The following is a 23,112-nucleotide window of genomic DNA, read 5'->3' as shown; positions in this document are numbered from 1 at the left end:
ACATCTCATAGTCTATAGCCAAGTATAGCTGCAATTTTAAATGTGCTCTTAAAAGACTAGCAAACAAATAATGCTCTTTCTTACATTTCTTTTTTACTCCTATACATAATGAATGTAAGTTCTGCCTAGGTCAGATTGATTCTATTACTAAAATTCTAATTCAGAATATGCAAAAATCTGTCTGTGTCTTACATCTTCAGCTAAACTCAGGAAACTACCCTCTTAAATGAAAATGTTAAGCAATTCTAATGCTCCGTGATTTCTAGAGGCAAGCTCAACAACAATTAAAGCTGAATTGAAGAGTCAGAGCTTCTATTTTATCAGACAGCAGAGGCTCTGAATCTTTTGATATTACTGAAAAGATTTATAATAGAGCTATAAAAAATAGGAACGTTAGAAACAATGGGCCAGTTCCTTTCCAGTGGTATGTCATTTATTCACATATTGCTTTCCACGATTTCAATTATACATGATCCACTGTTATCAGAAAATAATAAATAAAGAGTTATAAAAATCAACAATCCATGAATTCTAAATGATGTCCTTTCATGATCTGAATAGCATAAATATTACTTTCATCCACTGCAGCATGTGTAGCATCTTTTTGTCCAGAATGCCCACACTGACTGTGTGTACTACTCACATATTGGTACTGAGTAACTGTCTTGGTTACTGAACCCACTGTTTTATAATTGCATTGCTTGTGTACAGGACACAGTACTATGAAAGTTTAGATGCTTCCATGGGAATCTTGAAACATAATCCCACAAATAAAGACATCCTGTATTTCTTTTTTTAGAGCAGTTGTTCTTGGTTGAACCTTTGCTTAGCACTGAAATGGTTGATGATTTATCAACCACTCCTGTAGCAATGACTAATTTTGCTTTCCCAGTGAATTTCACAAGAGACAATTTTGTACTCCCTCCATTGGACATTTGACAACTGTCTAGAGACAGTTTTGTTTGTTTCCAAAATCTACTCCGAACAAGTCTATTGGACAGAATCCAGAGATGCCTTTGGCATTCCAAGCACAGAACAGCTCTTTACTAAACCACAAAGTTATCAAGATCAAAATGTCTACAAAGCAGAGCTTAGAGCGCTCCATGTGAGCCATGATATTTGGTATCACATTATAAAAATGAAAAAAGCCAGAACTCAAAGCATCTTGCCTTCGTGGTGTTAGCATTTTGTTTGGACAGAACTCATTAGTCACCTAGCTAACATTGTTGCGTATAATTGTAAACTACGATTACCTTGTGAGAGAATAATGAGAAAAAAACTGACCCATTCAAGAAAAAAAAAGATTTTCCTAAAGAAATGATTGGTAAGAGTAGAAATTACTAGAATATTTGAATAGTGGATTGTTTTCTCTCAATTTATGTTTTCATTATTATGCTAATAACCATATATATTGTTAAATTTGTTCTGAAATGTTTTCTTTGAATAAGATAACAATAATAAATACAACAAAGGTTAATTTTATTTTCATGAGATTTGTGGCTCCACATTTTAAATTTAGCATGTAGCAAGTGAGAAAGAAATTTTGAAATATAGCCTGCCTTGTTTAGTGCATAGTCAAGGACTTGTCAACCTAATAATATAGTATAAAATATTTATTTATAAATCATTATATAATATATAGCATATTATATAAGGTATAATATATTATAAAGATATATTGAATATGTATATGTATGTATTTATGTATATGTATAACATCTATATTTAAGATTCCTGTGTCAGATCTTTTGCATAATCTCTTACTTTTTACTCTTATTTCCTGAGTTCATAAATATGCTTTATAGATATACTACAGTCATTTTATACAAATTCCAAGTCGCTCTTTAGCTGCCTTCTTAATATAAAATGAAGTTCGTGGTGAAAGTCTCTTACTTCAGCTTTCATTAGTCCATTGTTTTCTCTCCCTTCTTCCTGTGTTCTCTACTGTGTATTTACCTTTCCTTTGTTACACAAATTAAAGCTATGTAAGGACCCATGTTGCTAGCAGTTTTACTCCTGAATTTGTACAGAGATCTTACTCATGTCTATGCTTCGCACCACCTCTTTCATATGGTTTTTGGAAACCCAAAGGCAGTAGCAGAATTTTGTCAAGTATCTAATTATCTAAAAATTTTAGTATCTAAAGATTTAACGCCAAATTTTACCAGTATTCATGTATAACCCTGAATAATTGACTGGCTATTGATTCTATTCGTATAGTCTTAGAGGATTATAATCAACAACCTTGAAGATATCTTAACTTCCTAAAACCCGTGATATCTACAAAAGTCTGAGTATCAATTCATTAAAAGTAAAAAGGTTTTTCACTTGCTCTTCTGATGGATGGGGTTGTCGCCATCAATTCACTTCACATTTGTCCATTTAGCAAAGCTCACCAATCTAGACAGTATCTAGACATCGTTTTCTGCTGCCCAGTCTCTACCAGAGGTCTCATGATTCTATATCTGATCAACCATGACATTCTCCTCATTGTAGGTCTCCAGCCATGCTCATCTCAAGACTGTCCTATTCATAATTTATTTCCCATACTGTTGGCATAGTAACTGATTATTTCTGAAACACTACATCAACTTTGGTAATGCCTTCCTCAGTGAAATCACTTTTCTAGCACAGTAAGATACAATATTTAAAATTATGCTTTCTACCTAGGCCATCAGGTAGTCTCCTCAAAAATCTTAAAGCCATTGCACTTTTAACTTTCATTAAATATTGCATTCCTTCCAGAAGACTCCTAAAGAGCCAATATGAAGTTTCAACCCTTTAAGATTACTCTTGTCAAAGTATTTACTGTACGCACTGCTCAGAGTATAGGATGTTGTTATAGTGTTAAGCCATCCTTGTTCTCTTCAATTCATTTTTCTGAAATAGTTTGTAAGATATTGTGGTGGGACCTACATCTTAAACTTCTTTAAAATTAGTTTTGGAAAAGGATATTATTTTTATTACTAATCAGTGGCCAAACACTAGTGAACTTACAATATATATCTTATGATTATGTTAATGATACTCATATGTAAAAGGAGGAACATATTGCTCACTTGGTGGGGAGGGAGAAAAAACTTTAAATATATAGAAGATTTTTTATTCTAGATATTTTAAATATTTAAAAAAACAACCTTAAGCCGGGCGGTGGTGGCGCACGCCTTTAATCCCAGCACTCGGGAGGCAGAGCCAGGTGGATCTCTGTGAGTTCGAGGCCAGCCTGGACTACCAAGTGAGTCCCAGGAAAGGCGCAAAGCTACACAGAGAAACCCTGTCTCGAAAAACCAAAAAAAAAAAAAAAAAAAAAAAACAACCTTAGCTCTAGATTTAACATCTTAATATTTCCCTAGACAATTTCAATTTGGTATGATCTCAAGTTTCTTCTTCAGGGAAATAGATTTATGAATAAATTAGCTTTTAATATAAAGCAGTGACTTAATTGTCTGTATATCAAAAACAACTGTATGATTGCTTTTGAACAGAACAAACACCCATCTTTTATTAGCTACGTAGAGTTTCCATCCTTCATATTCTGATACATGGCTGAATTGAAGCATATAAGCTGTAACAACCCATATTAGTCTATTATTCTATCAATATAGCTTAGACTCACTCTTCATTAAGTACCTAAGTATCCAGATGTAAGGACTTAACTTTATTGATATAAACTCATGATTGAAAACTTAAAATAAGATGTCAAACTAACCTTAAAACTACATACTTTGAAACCGGCTCTTCCTTTCCTTCACTGAGCCTGTATAGAAACATTCTACATATGGAAACTAATACAGTGCATTTGCACCTCTTAAACACAGAAATACCTATCAGACAACACAGTAACACATGGATACCCGAATTGCCTGATTCAGCATGGAGCAGGGAAAGGCCCTGATCCTGCCTCTTCTCTTTGTTCAAATTCTTCTTTTTGACAATGAGCAGTAAACTAATGTCATTTTTGGTCTGTTCTGCCCATGCAAATCTTCACTTTAGTTCAAAGAGATGAAAATCTTCAGTCCTTTCTGCAACACTGATTAGGAGAAATCAGCATGGTAGTGGAGATATTACTGATTCTGAGGCGACAAACATCAAAATAAACTTACAGCAATCCTTGTCATTACACTGGACTTTAAAAAACAGTAAACTGCTGGGAACGTTCTGAGAATGTTTTAAAGAGATGGTGCTAACACAGCCTTATGAAATAATGGTAAAATAACCATGCATGTCTATATGCCATTATAATATTTTATATTTTAAGTTCAAATATGACAAATGAAAAGTTAACTGTGATTCCAAGTACCACATTCATGTTTATGTCACCAGCTATGAATGCAGCACTATGACTGCTGACCATAGAAAATACCTAAACTTAAAAGTGAATAGAAAATGAATGGAAAAGTTTAACAAATAAATGAGTTGGTTGATATTTAGAGTATTATCGTTATTTGACATCTCACTGATGTTTAATTATGCTCTTTATTGTGTTGCATGACTCTTAGCATTTCAAAATTTTATTCATAATCTTTTATTGTGTTCTTATAGAAAATCACAATATGCCTTTGTTGATACATTAATATGGTGCTAAATACTAACTTTCATGATGATATTAGCATCTTGCAATAGTTACATTCAAACAAAACATTATATAGATATTATTGTACCATTGAAATCATTGTAGCACACATAGTGTATACAGTGCTTCCAAAAATAATTCATTATTATTTGTCAAGATTATGTTTTCATGGTCATTTTATTTTGATCTGCAATTGATGGGACAACTGCTTGACTCCTGAAAGTTTATTTCAGTTCTATAGAAATCAATATATGGCCACAGAACTATGAAGAGTTAAAGCATAGAAAAGTTATGAATTTCATCTGCATAATCCTAGTACCGTGTCTGACCATAGACAAGCAATGGGTTAATAAAATACATATGCTATTAATTTAAAATAGAAATTGCCAACCAAGATGTTGTGGTAGGGGAATTAATTTACAAAATTAAATCTGTCAGTGGATTGTGTGTGTGTGCACGCATGTGTTTTAGGTAAACATTTTTTTTTTCAGATGTATAACTATATGCTGCTGTTAGAAACATTAAAACACACTAATTATTTTAGATTCATATTTTAATGGGTTTATGACTTATTAGTGACAGTGAATGACATGTGTTTTGATTTACTTATTAAAATGTTTGGTTAGTGAAGGCTATGCACAAAGATCTAGATGCAAAGATGTTTGTCACTAAATTATTTATAATTGAGGGCCTAGAGGTCAACTCAAAACATAATTGTCAAATAGTAAAAAAATCAGTTTGGTAAAATGCTGCTTAAACACAATAATGTAAAAATATTACATAATGGATATTTAACCACATGCAAAATGCATTTAGTAAGGAAGACTCTGACAAGATTGTGTGGATATTGTGACTTCACATGGGAGCTTTACTTTAACAGTAAAGATAAAACAAATACAATTGAAGGACAGACACAAAATCAGTGTTTCATGGACATTTCCTTGGGGTAACAAACATATATATACTCTTTTTCTTTGTACCTTTGGCTCTTTGCTCTTTTCTATAACAATTCCATAATTAACTTGTTATATTTTTAAGTGTTAGTACTGAATGAGCGCAATGATTACTAGTGTAGTAAAAAAAGTTTATTTCATGTGCATGTGTAATTTACAAAGAAGTGTTCTATGCCTACTTTTTATGATTGCTTTCTATTTGACTTGAGTATTCCACTAATTATCACCTCTTCACCAAACTAAAGTGGAATGCCAATATTAAATGTTGTAAAGTAGAGCCCTTCTAAAGGATACTACAAAAGTCCATGTGGAAACCCAGTCAGTTAACTGTTTTACCTTGGTTCAGTTCTGTTATAGGTCAAAAGATATCCAAATGCATAAGGCATAGACTTATTTCATTAAAGACTCCAATTGAGCAGGAAGAAGATATGTTTGTCAAAAGTATACAAGAACTTGAGAAAAGAGTCATTTAAGAGACTGGATTTTACATTCAAGATATTGAGGAATTTCTAAATGTTTACCAAGAAAATCCTAAAATGCATAGCCTATCAAGGAAACTCACAAGAGCATCAGGGGCCTATCATGAAATATCCACTATCCTGACATCTGCATCCTCTTTCTTTTAGGATAATTATAAATAAATAAAATACACTCTGTTCTGTTGGTTTGTTTAATGCTTCCCACAGCACTACTTCCCTTAAAACCACAGCCATGGTTATTAATGGATAATTCTCGAGCATGACTATATCAATTAGAGAAGCAAATTGGAAAAAAAAAAACCCAGGATGTAAATCATTCCTTCTTTAAAGACAACAGGGAAATAGAAGAAACAATGCTCATTTCCCCTGAAGTATGAGCAGCCAGATACAGTTTGCCTCTAGGAAGAAGATTTAAAACAAACCCAAAGCCCAGTGTGACATTAACTGAGCATGAAATACTGTATGCGTTAGTGTTGGTTTTCCATAAGTTACACGGATAAATTTGAATAGGACATTTTAATAACAAAAATTTGAGACTATAAGAGTAATTTCTGAATGGTTGTTGCACTGTAATGAATAATTCATCATGTAGAATAGATTTGAGTAGTTCATCAAACTTAAAATAACTTTGATTATTCAATATACATTTTTATTAACTCCAAATAACACCTTAAGTTTATACAAGTAATAATCATCTCAAAATCAGAAAATATGAGGTATTCTCTTTAGAAAATTAACAAACTTTAAAAAGCTAGTAAGAGTTAATCTGAATTTTGTCACAGAGTGGCATGTTTTAATGATTTCTTTTCCCTCTATTTATCCCTATTTTAAAATAAAAGTAAAATCTTATTTCCTGGTTATATAATTGGAAAATTTCCATTTGGACCAAGACCAAAACTACCTCAATGTCATAGCCATCACCCAGAGCATTGCTGGCCTTCAGTCAACGTTAAATATTAATAGCAATAAAAGCTTCCGTAAGCAAAGCTAGACGGAGAAGAGGGGAACATAAGCAATCACTCACTCCAACACCAACAGCTCACCCAGATCAAGAAAGATCATCCACAACAGAAGACCTAGACCTCTTTATCCCTTTCACAGCTGCTCCCTCTGGAGTTTGCTAGACTGTGTTTGAAAGGTTTGTGGCAAATCAACAATAAGGTCTAAAAATCCTTCAGGAAACAAGCTGAAATCCTTTCACATTGGAGCTCTCAAAATGATGGATTTGAAAATTTTTCATTTGCTTGGTTTTAGAAACAAAGCTACAAACCTGTTGTTTTAAATATTGTCCTGGCCTTTCAAATTCGCACAAATTCCTACATTACTCTCAGACAGCTGTGATTGTAAACACAACTTACAAATGAGATTGAGATTCTACCGAGTTCCATTCACAGGTTGGCATATTCTATGGCTCCTTTATAAAATGATAGAGCAAAACTAGCAAGTCCACCCCTACACAAAAAAACTTTAGCAAAATCCTGGCTATCAAATCTCTAGGCTACTGGCTCTATTGAGCATCCATTAAAAAATGAGTAGGTTTTACAGAATGGACACTTAGGTTCTCTTTACAACAAACATGAGACCAACTCTAATAGTATAGTCACACATGTCTCAATTTATGTAATAGAAAGTAAGATTCTTTTTCAATAATTGTGTTGTCTTTCAATTTTCCCCTTAATTTGTTCATGATATTTTCTATTATCCTTCATAAGGATGCATGAGAAGCCCTGTACTAATTATGGTACAGTAGCTGTACCATATGAACTCAACATGCCAATAACTTGCTTCTTATATTCTAAATTCACTGCAATGTTCGCCGTTCAGTTGGTTGCAGTTAGTATGAAAGCTTAATGTGACAACAAAACTCTAAGTCTGAAATCCTTGGTGGGCTAATTAAAGAGTGCTACAGGGAGGGAAAGATTATTGCAATTGATTCATTGATTCACCTTTTGGTTGATTGACCAAAATCAAGGAGGTAATGTCCTTCACAGGAGATATCCCTGTATGAAAAGAACTTGGCACTTACTGAACATGACAAATATAAGTGAGAAAAAGGAGTCGAACTAGCAATTGCATAGCATTTCTCTGCATATAGGATATATACACACACACACACACACACACACACACACTCATCTTAGTTTGACTTAGTCGTTTCTGAATATCAGATATTTCACATCAAGAGTACGGTTTCAAAGGCTGTCTCACACTTTGACTATGAAGCTGTATCTTATTTATGGAAATGGTCACATTTTAAGTCATTGTCTCTGGAGTATGGCAAACTGGCAGAGCTATCTAGGTCCCATCCTTTGTACAGCCCCACATGCTGTTAAGGGCTCTGGGCAGCTGCTGTGCAGAGACCAAGCAGGCTGCATAGAGAGAGAAGGTGGTCTCTCTACCATCTGGTGATCAAAGATCCTTGGGGGACTCATATTAGGTCACCAGCTCCTGTATCACCATATGACAGGAACTTGGCTGAACATGCTTTTTCCATTTCTCACAGCGCTCTGGAGGCAGCATGTGGGGTGTGTGGTTGTATCCCTAGGTATGCATATTTGGCCTTTTCAATCTATTCTCAACAGAGCAGCCAGAATCATCTTTATAAAACATAAATCAGGTCACATCGCACCCTAGCTTTCCCACTGTACTTAGGACAAAATCCAAACTCCGTTGGTTTCAACTCTAATTTTTGGTTTCTTCCCAATTTCTTCTTCCTCCTCTTTATTTTTATTTTCATAAAACTTAAGCAATTAGTCATTATACCACAAAGATGCTTCCGAGGTCTTTTCTGTATCTTGAAGAACCCAAGCGTTTTCTGCTTTATAAATTGTGCATTCCTTATACTTAACTATACATGGAATGTGCAATTGTTTCTGATTCTCCTCCATTCTTCACATCAACTCAAATGTCATTCGCTCATAGGGCCTTCTATAATCAGACAGCATAAAGTGTCTTCATCCAGGTGTTTCTATTATTTTCTGTTTTCTTATGTGTTTATTGCAACTATAATTAGTTTGTATATTAATAATGAGAGATCCATTTTTCTTTGTTATTTTTCAGGTATTTTCACTGGAACAAACCTATGAACCTTCTAGAAGGTGGTAATTATCACTAGACCTTTCCTCTAAAAAGCTGGGTTTTTTAAAAAAATGTTTTAAACTGCTGAAATTTCACTAAAAACAACTGAATGTTTGTGTTTGCACAAAATTCAAAAATTTGAGTTTTAACACCCAATATAATGCTCTTCAGAAGCAGCCTGGAGCTTTGAGAAAGCAATTTGATAATTATTCGCATAGCCTTTCTCAGCTTGATTAGTGTCCTTTTAAAAGATTATCAGGGGCTCTCATCTGCCCTCCATCATGAGAGCATATATAAGGAGAGCACTGCTTATGACCAGGGATCTGGCATTCACCATCCTCCCAAAGCCTTAGTTTCAGGCATTTTAGGCATTAAAATGGCAAAAAAAAAAAAAAAAAAAAAAGTTGATTTCAAATCTTCCTTGGCTCTGATATTTTTATTTTTTTATTAAAATTTTTTTTATTTATTTTACATACCAATTAAAGATTCCCCCTCTTCCCTCCTCCTGCCGCTCCAGAGTCTCCTCACCAACCCACTCCCCATTCCCTCCTGCAAGAAGGTAAGGCCTCCCATTCGGAGTCAGCAGAGCCTGGTACATTTAATAGAGGCAGGTCCAAGCTGCTCCCCCTGCCTCGAGGCTATTCCATCATAGGTAGTGGGCTCTAAAAAGCCTGCCCTGTACCAGAGATAAATCCTGACCCTACTGCTAGGGGGCCCCTTAAGCAGATCAAACTCCATAATTGTAATTGTCTCGCTTGTGCAAAGGGCCTACTCCAGTTCCATGGAGGCTCCACAGTTGGTCTAAAGTTCATGAGACCTCACTAGCTTGGTTTGGTTGTCTCTGTAGGTTTCCCCATCATGATCTTGATGCCCCTTGCTCATAGAATCCCTCCTCTTCTCTCTCTTCGACTGGACTCCTGGAGCTCTGCCTGGTGTTTGGCTTTGGATCTCTGCATCTGCTTCCATCATTTACTGGAGAAAGGCTCTATGATGAAAGGGTATTCACAAATCTGATTACGGGGGTAAGCCAGTTCACATACCTTCTCTATTGCTAGTAGTCTAAGCTGGTCATCCTTGTGGATTCCTGGGAACTTCCCTGGCACCTAGTTTCTCCCTATCACCATCATGTCTCCCTCTATCATGGGATCTCTTTCTTTGCTCTCCCACTCTATCCCTGTTCCAGCTCCACCATCCTGTTCCCTTATGTTCTCATACCCCATCCCCTACCCTCTATTGCCCACCTCTCATCCCCAATTTACTCATTGATATCTTATCTATTTCCCCTTCCCAGGTCGATCCATGTGTCCCTCTTTGGGTCCTCTTGTTAGCTAGCTTCTCTATGATATTTTTAAATTTAATTTTATATTTTTATTTTTCTTTATTTTTAGAGCAGTCCAAATAGACCTCTCAATTCCTGATACTCTGTGGTAATTCAGTTGCTATTTACTGCTAGATGAATACATTGTCAAATGACTTAGTAAATGAAAGATTGAATGAAAACTAAAAATCTACCCATAGCCTTTGGATATTATTCAGCCCCATCATATTTTAATATAATTAATTTCAAGTCCCACTTTCAGTGAAGGAATAGTCTATCAATGATATCAGTTTTTCCTTTTTATATTTATATTTTGTAACATGTATATGCTGTGGAAAGAATGAAAAATATTGTTATGGCCCTGTGTATTTGTTATTATGTGCATTAATTCATCTCAAACATCATGCATGGAACTCTATGGAAGCAGAGACAAAAAATTTGAACTGTTAAATACCTACATATTTCTCTTCATTTACCTTTTCCTGGTAGATCACCCTGAAGCTAAGATTCAAACTTGTCTATTTAATTACTTTGAGTGATTTTATCCCATATTTCGAATATTTTATCATTGAAGAAACACCACCAGGCAAAAATATTTGAAAACACATAAAAACACTTGAAAATTTCTTACCATATTGATAAAATAAATATCATAAAATGACTCAGGAAATAAAGAAAGCCTGAAAATGTGAGTTCCATTGCTGAGACCTACATGAGGTGGTTCTAACTCCCAAAGATGTTGTATGACCTCCATACACAACACTGTGGTGGTTTGAAAGAAAATGGCCCCCAAAGAGGGTGGCACTATTTGGTAGTGTGCCTTGCTGAAGTAAGTGTGGCCTTGTTGAAGTAGATGTGGCCTTGGAGGAAATGTGTCACTGTGGGTTTGGGCTTTAAGGTCTCTTTTGCTCAAGCTGCACTCTGTGTGACACTTAGACTACTTCCATTTGCCTGCAAGATCTAAGACTCTCAGCTATCTCTCCAGCACCATGACTACCTGCATGATGCCATGTTCCACCATAATGATAATGAACTGAATTTCTGAAACTGTAAGCTGTCATCTCAATTAAATGTTTTCCTTTATAGGAGTTGTCATGGTCTATTGTCTATTGTCACAGCAATAGAAACCCTAAGACATAAGGCAACACACACACACACACACACACACACACACACACACACACACACACATACACACACACACACGTGTTGGTGAGACTGAAAACAAACAACTTTTTAAGTAAAATCACACCATAACACCAAGATATTTTATCAAACAAAGCAAAAATTATAAACACTACATGTACTAAGGCCTTGTTTCTAAACCTGTAACCTCTTTGGCAAAATTGAATGACCCTTCCACAGGGGTCACATATGAGATATCTTGCATACCAGATATTTATATTATAATTCATAATAGTAGCAAATTTACAGTTATGAAGTAGCAATGAAAATAATTTTATGGTGGGGGGGTCACTAGAACATGAACAACTGTATTAATGGGTTACAGCACTAAGAAGGTTGAGAGCCACTTTACTACAGAATTTCCACAAGCTTTTAATTGCCTATAAATTGTTACATCAGGTAACTAAGGAGAGTTGAAATGAATAGTTCCAGAACCATGAGCTGAATAAGCTTCACTTAGTAAAATCATGTGCAAATGATCATAAAGGCTGTGCTCACTGTTGAGGGAATATAGCATAACAACAGAGAATGGTTAATTTATTGCAGCCATCTATTCAATTATAAAATGTATATTGTTTCTTTATTTTATTGATTATAATAACAAAAATAGCATTTGTCTATAATTTAATATATTATGTTATTATAAGTGAGAATGAGAAAATTTCCCTAGGGTAGGGAATGGTTGAAAGTTCTCTGCCAGTAAATATTTGTTTTACTATGTTATGAAGCCTCCAATTTTCTAGTAATTTTTAAGATGGCCCCTCTAAATAAATCATTGTTAGAAATATGTTAAGGAAAAGCATATGGAAAAATCAAGGTAATTATAAAACTTGTGTCAGAAAATTAGGAAAAGGAGCCAGAAGTAGGTTGCTATACTAGTTACAGGATCTTCCGAGTGTGATGATACACGTCTTTAATCCTAGCCCATGGGAGGTAGAAGCAGGTTGGTCTCTGTGAGTTGGAAACCAGCCAAAGCTACATAGATACATGGTCTACATAGTGAATTCCAAGACAGCCATAGCTACATAGTAGGACCCTATCTTAAAGCAAAGCAAAACAAAGAACGATCTACAAGACAGAGAATAAGCCAAAAGTCGGGTACCATTTTATTTTCAAACAGTGGATTAAATAGTTCCCATTCTTGTAAGTACTAATCATTTCAAAGAAACTTCATCCAAACTAGAGTGTCTTCAAAATCAACTCTTCCTAAAATGACTGAAAGCACAGGAAGAAATGGACAGTTCCATTATTTGAAGACATCTGGAAATTATGTATTGAAAAATCTCAAGAGCCTTTACTCAAGTGGAAAAAATGATGAAGATAAGAGCAGTAAGTTGATAATGTAACATACTCTGGTCACACCATCCTTTGTGTATTAGTCAGGATTCTCTATAGAAATAAAACTTACAGAATGAATCTATGTGCACACATGCTTATATATATGAAGGGAATTTATTAGAATGACTTACAATCTATGATCCAGCTAATCCAACAAAGAAAGATTGGATATGAACAGAAAGTCCAAGACCCCAGAAATTGCTTACTCCATGAAACTAGATGTCCCCACTGGTTCTCAGTAGATGCTGGAATCCCAAAGAAGTAGGCTCTAATGCCAATGAAGGAACAGACTTGCTAGCAAGGCAGGAGCAAGCAGGCGAAGAGCAAAAGCTTCCTTCTTCCATGTTAAAGCCCTTCCTTTACAAGGGCTTCAATAGAACATGTGGCCCTGATTAAAGGTGTGTCTTCCTATCTCAAGATCAGGATTAATGGCCTGTGTCTTCCCACTTCAAAATCTGGATCAAAGTTGTATGTCTTCCTACCTGAAAGGTTGAGACTAGAAGTGGATTTACCCACTTCAAACAAAGCCAAAAATCTCACAGGTATGCCCCCCATTTCTAAATTATAGTTCATTCTAGATGTAGTCCAGTTGACAATCAAGAATATATTTTGCAATTCCATCCATTGTCAACTTGACACACAGCCATTTCCTCTTATGTCATGGTTAATTTCCAGGTGAAAACAATATAATAATTCTTATATATAACATATAATTATAATAATATGATAAAATAAAATAATAACTCCTAAACATAATATAACTCACACATACAATTGCAAACACATTATGTATTTTATCAGGCCATGATTATATCTAACATGATATAACTATCCCTTGTACAACCACAAATGCATTATAAATTTAGAATAGGTAAAAATGTACCTTCGGAGACATTCCTTTAGTATCTAAAACCAAAATAATAACCAATGATATTTTCTTAGTTGATGTTACAACATGTGATAAAGAAATTGAAGGAAAGCACAAATATCTATACAAGCATCTTTTTATCAAAATACAGTAGAAACACTCATGTCAACTATACTCCTCATTTCTGCAACTAGTTGTATAGCCTTAGCTGGTATTTATAACAACCTTCCCCTACTATCCACTTTGTATTTCCTCCACCCTTAGAAATAAGCTTATCAGCTCTTGGCTCTTTTCCTGGAGGGGTGACCCATACCTTCATTCCTGTTGGATCTGTGCCCTTTATTGTTTGCATGGGTTAAGTTGTTGTAGCTTTCCATTGACTTTAATAACAAGATGTGGTAGCACCAAGAAATGCCAGAAAGAGTCTCATGTACTCCAGACATAAGACTTCTTACCTTAGAGAAGCAATCCAGTTTCCCTGGTAATCTGGATCAATCATCTCTCTTAACATAGTTATTCCTTTCTTAGCCAATTTGGTGGTTTAGGGGCATTCATTAGAAGTGCAAAGTAGTTAGGGGAAGTCTGAGCTTCCAGTTTAAAGGAATGCTTGTTCTGGCTTTGAGTAGGAGTGCTCCCCACTCTGGAACTTGTAGGCCTGAAGAGCTTAAAGTCACAGGATCAGGAAGCAAAAATTTTGCTAGTGGGTTGCTGTGGATGATTGATTGATAAATAAAACACTGGTTGGCCAGTAGCCAAGCAGGAAGTGTAGGCGGGACTAGCAGAGAGGAGAAAAAGAAAGGACAGGAAGGCAGGGGGAGAGACACCAGCTACTGTCCAGGGAGCATCATGAGGAGGCAACAGATCTGGAACTTGGAAGCAGCTGTTACCAGGTCAGCTTTGGTGAGTGGAAGACCATGCTGTTAATATCATGCATGAAACCAGTCTCTGCCACCATGTCACTTTGTTCATGGGTCAATTGGGCAATGACAGGAATGGCCAGTGAAAGAGACTGGCTATCCATAGAGTAGGTCATCCTATTTTCTTGATTACTGAACTCCTCAGCAAAGTCACCTTTTGATGAGCATTTACGTGGGACACAAGTATCTTCACATCCTTCCCCCATTTGGAGAGATCTAGCTACATACTTCTCCAGATGTTTCTTTTATCAGTTTTCTAATCATGCTCTTTCCAAGTCCCTGACCATCTAGCCAATTCATTGGCTACAGCCCATGAATCAGCAAATAATTGAACAGCCATTCATTCAAACAAACTTTTGACATCCTTTTTTTATTTCTGTATAAGCTTCCATATTTTCCATATTAAACCTAGAATCCCCAATCAAAGGACCCATATCAATAAATGCAGCCTGACCCCAGTTTTATGTTCCTTTTGCCATTATCCCACACATACTCATTCCATTCCCACACATATTCCCAAGACTTCTGCTTGAATGAACTAGCAAACTCATTAAGCTCTTTAGTAGTGTAGTGCACCTCCTAATGGACTACACTTTCTAACTCTTTAGAGCCAGCTTGGTCTTAAGTCTAGTTATAGGTCTAGAGGGTATTGGTGGGTCCTGAGGGGCATCAGTATTGTCTTGCCTGGAATCTCCTTCCAAGAAAGTCACTGCTGGTTTAGCAAACAATGAGGGATTAATTTCATTTCCTCAGTCAAAGGTGAAAAAGGCAGTATTTCAGAGGTTATGGGATGTGGGTACATCGTCTCCTTAGGGTGGAGGGACTATATCCTTAGGAGAGATAAAGCCTTAAGAATCTGCGGATTCAAAGTTCTCAGTTTCAATAAGGTCATCTTACACATCCCCATCCCAAGGTACAATTCTTTACCTATTAATGGCCTTACTTTAACTACTGACACCTTCTGAGGCTGGGACCAGAACCTTTGTTGTAATTTAGCCAACCTTATAATGAGGGCTTTGGTTTGGTTTTCCATAACTTGAGCCTTGTGACTGCTGGAAAGAAGATTCTTTTCTAGGGCACATTTAGAAATCTTTAGACTGTTTATGCATATCTGAAGCTGGTCAATATGTCACTAGGTTCATTGTTATCTGTAACCTTATTGTGAGATGCTAAAAGTTGGTTAATTTAATCATAGAGTTCATTATTGTCATCTGTCAATCTATCCAGACATGCTAAGAGCAACCAACCAGATTTTCCTTATTTTTACAAACTGTCAAAGTTTTATATACGGAGGTACAAAATCCATTGCCACCCACAATTGGTGAATCAGGATAATCAAAATAATTTATGTCCTTAAGTGTATAAAATAGTTCATACTGTGGTCATTTAGTGCTCTCTAAGCTCCCAGGAGAGGCTTCAGTAACTGGAGGTCAGTATTGTAGGTGTTTGTGAATTGGAAAGCTTATATCAAATACTTGAAAGATTAATCATTATACTTCTGTTTCTCTACAGCCATTTCTGGTACCAAAATCTGTACTAGACAGGGTTCTCTAGAAAAACAGAACATATAGACTGGATCTCTCTCTCTCTTTCTCTCCATTCCTATCATCTATCTATCTATCTATCTATCTATCTATCTATCTATAAATAAAATCTCTATATTTTGTATTATAAATATTATATTCTGATATATAATATGTATGATTATATATTATAAATTATATACAGAGTATAGTATAAAATATTATATAAGGGAATTTATAAAATATTATATATAAGGGAAATTATTAAAATGACTTACAGGCTGTGATCCAGTTAATCCAACAATGAACAGTGGTTGGTTGGCTATTAATAAAAAGTCCAAGATCCAGATATTGTTCAGTCCATGAGACTGGATGTCTCAGGTGGTCTTCAGTAGATGCTAGAATCCCTAAGATGTAGGCTCCACTGCTAGTAAAGGAACAGACTTGCTAGAAAGGCAAGAGCAAACAGGCAAAGAGCAAAGATTTCCTTCTTCCATGTGCTTCCTTGCACAGCTTTCAGCATAAAGAAGAGCCGAGATTAAAAATGTGTCTTCTAGTCTCACAGTTTGGTTTAAGAGCCTGTGGCCTGTCTCAAAAAATAAAGTAGAAAGTAATAGAGGGTTATGACTATTGAGGACCTCTGGCCTCTACCTAGGTATGCAAAAATCTACAAATAATTGAAAGGGGAGTGTATTTATGTATGTCTTTCTAACTCAAAGGTCTGGATTAGAAGTGGATTCACTCACTTCCAACCAAGCCAAAAATCTCACAGGTGTGCCATTCATTTCTAGATTGTAGTTCATTCCAGATGTAGTCAAGTTGACAATCAAAAATGCCCTTTACACTTGGTGTACCTCGGTATATCTGGCTTTGCAGACCTTGAATACAAACCAAATTTATATTAAAAATTAATTCTAGGGGTGGACAGATAGCTTAGCATTAAGAGCATGTATTACTTCTCCAAGGACCTGAGTTCTGTTATCCCCACCCAAATCAGGCAGCCCACAACCATCTGTAACTCCAAGGGATACAATGTCCTCTATGCCCTCCATGGACACCTGCACAGAGGAAGCAATCCTTCAGAGACAAACACAGAATAATGATGATGATGTTGATGATGATGTAACTCTGGAGAACAGACTGACCTTGGAGCTTTTCAAATCACTCTCATTCCCAAATCATTCTTGATACTCAGTTATTTATGCAAACCACCTTGAAAATTCTCATTTTTGAACCTTGTCTTTATTTGGCTCAACATTTGGATAAGTTCACTTCTTAGGAGCTTAAGACCAGTCAGACTACTCTAATGTGTATGATCCCAGTTGCTGTGGGATGTTCTGTATGTCCTGTGGGAGCCCGTTCTCGGGTTCCTCGTGGCTTTACCCAGCAGATCCACATAGAGGATGATTAGGACCACTGGCCTGAGTGCAGGTGTCTGAGATGGTCTGCACTTGGCTGTGCTGGGGGTGGTCTGTGTGGCAAATGTGTTATTCTGATTGGTCAATAAATAAAACCTGATTGGCCGTGGCTAGGCAGGACGTATAGGCGGGATTAACAGAGAGGAGAAATAAAAGAACAGGAAGGCAGAAGGAGTCACTGGCAGCCGCCACCCTGACAAGCAGCATGAAAAGATGCCAGTAAGCCACGATCCGCATGGCAGGGTATAGATTTGTGGAAATGTATTAATTTAAGCTATAAGAACAGTTAGCAAGAAGCCTGCCACAGCCATACAGTTTGTAAGCAATATAAGTCTCTGTGTTTACTTGGTTGGGTCTGAGTGGCTGTGGGACTGGCAGGTGACAAAGATTTGTCCTGACTGTGGGCAAGGCAGGAAAACTCTAGCTACACCCAGTAAAGTGAGAAATTATCTCAAAAAATAAAGTAGAAAGTAATAGAGGATTATGCCTAATGTTGACCTCTAGCCTCTACCTATGTATGCAGAAATCTGCAAATATTTTAAAGGGTGTATTTTATTGTAAGCTAATTAAATTTCTATAAAGTTATTTTTAAATTGTTTCTTGGGAATATGTGTAACAGACCATTTTTTTAAGATTGTTCAAAATACTGGAAGGCAATGTTTCTATCATCATCAGGAACTGAAAGAGAGCATGATACATGGCCAACTTGAGCAAGAGTTTCTTTCAGAATATACAGCAGAAGAAGCAGGGAGCCTTTCTCCCCAGTTAGGACTCAGATACAAAGAAGTAATGAAGAACTCAAGTGCTAGTTACCATAATTTACCTTTTCAAAAAAAAAATACTGTAGGTAATCTAACTTGACCAACAAAAGAGCTTTAGAAAGTACACAGTCATATTTTGTAGGTCTGTGATATTTTCAAACCAAATTGGTTTGTGATTTCCATGATTAATGTAGAAGAAAGGAAAGTCATTTTACTGGAGGAATAGGAAGACTTCGTCTTTGTCCACAGTTCCAATGATCATTTTCTATGGGTAGTTCCCAGACGTTAACCTTTGGACAAGATTCTGAAGTGTAGGTTTGTGTACCACACCAGTTTAACCACACTAGGTGCCCGAGTCTCCTATTTGTCACATGTACACATGCAAACACTGTCTCCTCTGTGCAACAGCTTTTGTCACCCAGTCATATCATGTGCGAAGTGACACTACCATTTCCCGAGCCATCTAATCCAGAAACCTAAAGTCAGTCCTGGATTGATGCATTCCCTACACTCCATCCTCATAGACAGCCAACCAGAAAAACTGCTTATGCACCACTCCTTATTTCAAAGCTTAGTTCCTGTGGTTATAGTTGCCTGGAATGTGGCAGCATACTTGATGTACATGCTATTCTTTCCATTCATCTCTTGCTCTGTGGCCAGAATTGCTTTACTAATATATGTATATAATATATTACATATATTAGCAAACTCTAAAATACTACATTTATATCTGAAAGTTTTTTACATATTCTTGTAAAACCCCTGAGATGTAACATTCTGTGAAGCCTATGCATCTTATTCCACCACATACTAGTGAGACAAAGCAAAACTAATTTTGTGAACTCTATGGCTTATAAAAGATTATGACACCAGTGTCCTATAAATAAAATTTAAAGATTTTTTTGGGGGGTCTGGGAGGTTAGTTACTTCAAATACAGGTCAGGATTTACAGAATTATTTCTGCTTAAACTATTGAATTATAATGTCTAGAGATGCATAGTAAAGTAGAAAAATCTATTATTAAGTACACACAATACATACACAGTCACTGCATAATAACTTAAGGTTTACTTTTTTGATAAATTGCTCCTCTCTCACAAATAATATGTGTATATATGCATATACATACATATTGTATCTCTCCCTCTCTTTCACACACACATACATACACATTCTACTATATCTTAATCTTTAAAACAAGGTAGAGATGTTGTTTAAAGGAAACACTGATGAAGTAAATGCCAGCTGAGTTTAATCAAACTAGCTCCTGCCCTCTAGGAAGGAGGCAATGAGAGTCACAATTTTTGCCATTCAGGAACCACTAGAACTGGGGTATATTGTATATTGCAGGAATGACCCCCAGGGCAAAGTGTAGAATTTTGAGAACACTACCACTCTCTTCCTAGGCTTTGTTTCAGATTAGATTATTTAGCTATGCAAAGCACTCTTGAAATGCAATGAGTCTTTAGTTCAGGACCAGATTTTGATTGGTCAGAATTAACAAGTCAAAGAAAATCTGCATCTTTTGTTTGCTTTGTTTTGTTTTTCTGAAACAATGAAGTAATTCCAGGCAACTTTTGAGTGGTTATTGTGTTCCAGATTCTCCACATGTGATCTCCTTCAGTTCTCATTGAAGTACTACTCCTGTGGTTATGTTATGGATGAGGGGCTGAGGATCAGAGAGTGTTATCAATGATCTCAGCACTTGAGATGTTGAAGCTCTGTATTCCTGCATTGTTCTCACAGCCCCCCCCCCCATATTACCAGATGACTGGAATTGATAACAATCTTTAATCTTGGTTTTATTGAGATATTTGCTGATTTAGCGTGTTCTGTTTGAGGTGACATTTCCTTGTTAAAAGGTTTCTCAGGTTTTAGTCCCATCCTGACTTGATCTGCTGAGTTTGATTAACAAGGTTTTTAAAGGGAAAAAAAATTAAGGCTAGAAATATAAATATTTGAGAATTTCATATATTAGTACTGTGTTTATATCATTGCCATTCCTGCCCCACCTCCAATCCTCTGGAGTCCCCTCTACTTCCTCTCACATTCATGATCTCTGTTTTAATTAATATTGCCTCAAAATTTCCTGAGTCCACTTGTAGTTGCTCTGATGTATTTAGGCTTGACCACTAGGGAAGAGATAGTCTATCAGTAGACACCTTCCAGAAGCCATCTGATTCTTCTTCTGAGAATATGATTCCCTGTAGTTCTTCCTCGAAAGACGTGACCCTTTGAGAGTTCCCCCACCCATGTTGCAAGGCCAGTCAGTGGTATCACTGTGCAGGATTTATTTAGGTAACATATTGTTGAGTGTTCATGAGTACAGCTTCCTTCTTATGTCTAGAAGACATTGTCTCCCAGCAGAAATCTTGGTCCTCGGGCTCTTAACTGTCTTTGTGCATGCCCTTCCTTCTGTTTCCTGAGCCGTAGGTTTATGGGCCGAGTTTGAGATTATGAACTGGTCTTGGACATTCAATTGTTATCTACTGTCTGCATTTTGACCAGTTGTGGGGATCTGTAATTCTCTTCATCTACTGCCTAAAGAAGCTTTTAGATGGGGGGTGAGAGCTACAGTAAAGAAACAATTTTAATGCTTTGACATTGGGGAGAGACACTCCATTCCCATACAAGTATTTGTTGTCACCACAGAACATTGTGCAGTATACATTGTTGTTTACATGAGCTTGAAGGTATTGTTTTTCTTACATCTTGTTCCAGACTCAGTCAGATGTACTGTGGTCACATGGTCTCCTTGTTTCTCAGCCATTTATACTAAGTTTAACCTGGAGTATAGTTCTTGTTTTACCACACAGTCCCACGATTTTGTATTTTGTAACAGACATCTCTGTTTACCTCAGAATGCGCTAATGTGATCATAAAACATGTTTATTTAATGTGAATCTTCTGTATTTAATACTATGAGTTTAACAGACATGACAAAAAGAAAAGATTGTCAGTCTCACAGACTGGGAGATTGGGCTCTCAGATTGATAGAGGGTACAGAGCTTTTAGATGGTTCTTCAATTCTCTTTTTTCTTCTGTTTTGTGACTCCTTTTTAAATTTTCATTTTAAAAACATTGTCTGAATTCTTTGAGAATTTTATATAATGCATTTAATCACGTTTCTCTTCCTCCAGCTACTTCCTAATTCACACTCCCTTCTCTACCCACCCAAATTTGTATGCATTTTTTTTATTCACCCATTAAGTCCACTTTGTGTTCATATACTTTCAGGTGTTTGATTATTGATTGGAGTGTGGTCAGCCTACCAAGTGCCACATCCTTAAAGAAAACTGACTCCCAAAAGCTGTCCATTGCTAGTAGCTCTTTGGCTGTGGATAGGATAGTTTGCTCACTTCTCTCTATGATAAACATTTTCTGGCTTGAGCTTGTTGAGGTCTTGTAAATGCTATCGTACCTCTATGAGTTCATAAAGGCAATAGCCCTGCTGTATATGGAATGCTATCGTCACCTACTACTTCCAGCTGATCCTTGAGCCTTGGGAGAAAAAATAATTCTGAGCCCCAGTAACAGCACCAGGTATGGGTCCCATCTTATGGAGTCAAACTTAAACTGAATTATGAAGTTTTTGGTTACTCCCAAAATTTTTTACCATTATTTTACTAGCAGGCATACTTTGCCTGGCTGGTTATTATTGTAGCTTTCAGAGTCTACAGCTGTATAATAATAATGATTGCTTTTATCCTCTGGTATAAGCCATAGCACCTCCCAACATTATGAAAGCTAACCAGTAGGGCTGAAGCTTCCAGGGTAGTACTAGCATGATTTCTCCATATCCTAAGGTTCAAATATGGTGGTGTCTTTGGAAGTAGGGTCTTACTGTCAATTTCTGGAGAGTATGTAAGATCAATTCAATAGCCTGTAAATTTTGAGCATCTATAAGGCCCCAGTAGCTAACAAGTCTGACAAAGATTAACCTATTCTCGGCAGTAGGCGTTTTGTTATTCCCCTGGGACTAGTAGGGGCATCATCAACCCATTATAAGATAACATCATTTAAACTCTTTTTACATATAAATATGTATAGATTTCAGAAAGCTTCTACAATGGTATATTTTCATAGAACTTTTTCAAAAGGTTTTTAATGTTAGTTAAACCATGCTGACATCCCCACATCCCATCCTATTTAACTCCCCTGTTCTATTGTTCTATTATTCAATCTCCCTGCTTTATACAACACTTCATTCTATAGCCATAGAGGTTCAGAAACTTGTAAGTTCCATTGAGTAGAGGGCTTTTAAAGAAGGGAAACAGAACATAGAATATATTTCTTCAAATGCAATCTTCTTATTTCCCATTTCCGTATTTGTAATACACCTTGGAATGTCCAAAGTCCCACCTCTGACCGTTGGTTTTCAGTAAGGTTATCTTTCAAGTGGATACTTGATGTTCTTCTCTTCAGCTAAAGTAAAGCTAAGAATTGTACTAGATGATGTAATTTTTATTAGTGTTAGCATATTGGAAGCATTACTATTTTATTTTGCCTCCTTTGAGCTCTTTGACCAGTTTTTGGTAGTTAAATGCCATATTCAAGGAACAGCTTTACAAGTGTAAGTGAGTTTTGTGATCTTCTTTAGCTGTGCATAAACTTTTTTTTGACAAGGTCTTAAATTTTTCTGAGAAGCTTTGCTTTTATAGGTCAAACTCCATAAAGTAAAATCATGAAAATATTAAAAGG

Source organism: Peromyscus maniculatus, chromosome 8 (genome assembly GCF_049852395.1).
Source record: "Peromyscus maniculatus bairdii isolate BWxNUB_F1_BW_parent chromosome 8, HU_Pman_BW_mat_3.1, whole genome shotgun sequence".
Classification (NCBI taxonomy): domain Eukaryota; kingdom Metazoa; phylum Chordata; class Mammalia; order Rodentia; family Cricetidae; genus Peromyscus; species Peromyscus maniculatus.
The sequence above is the reverse complement of the archived record's forward strand: the minus strand, read 5'-3'. Positions refer to the sequence as shown.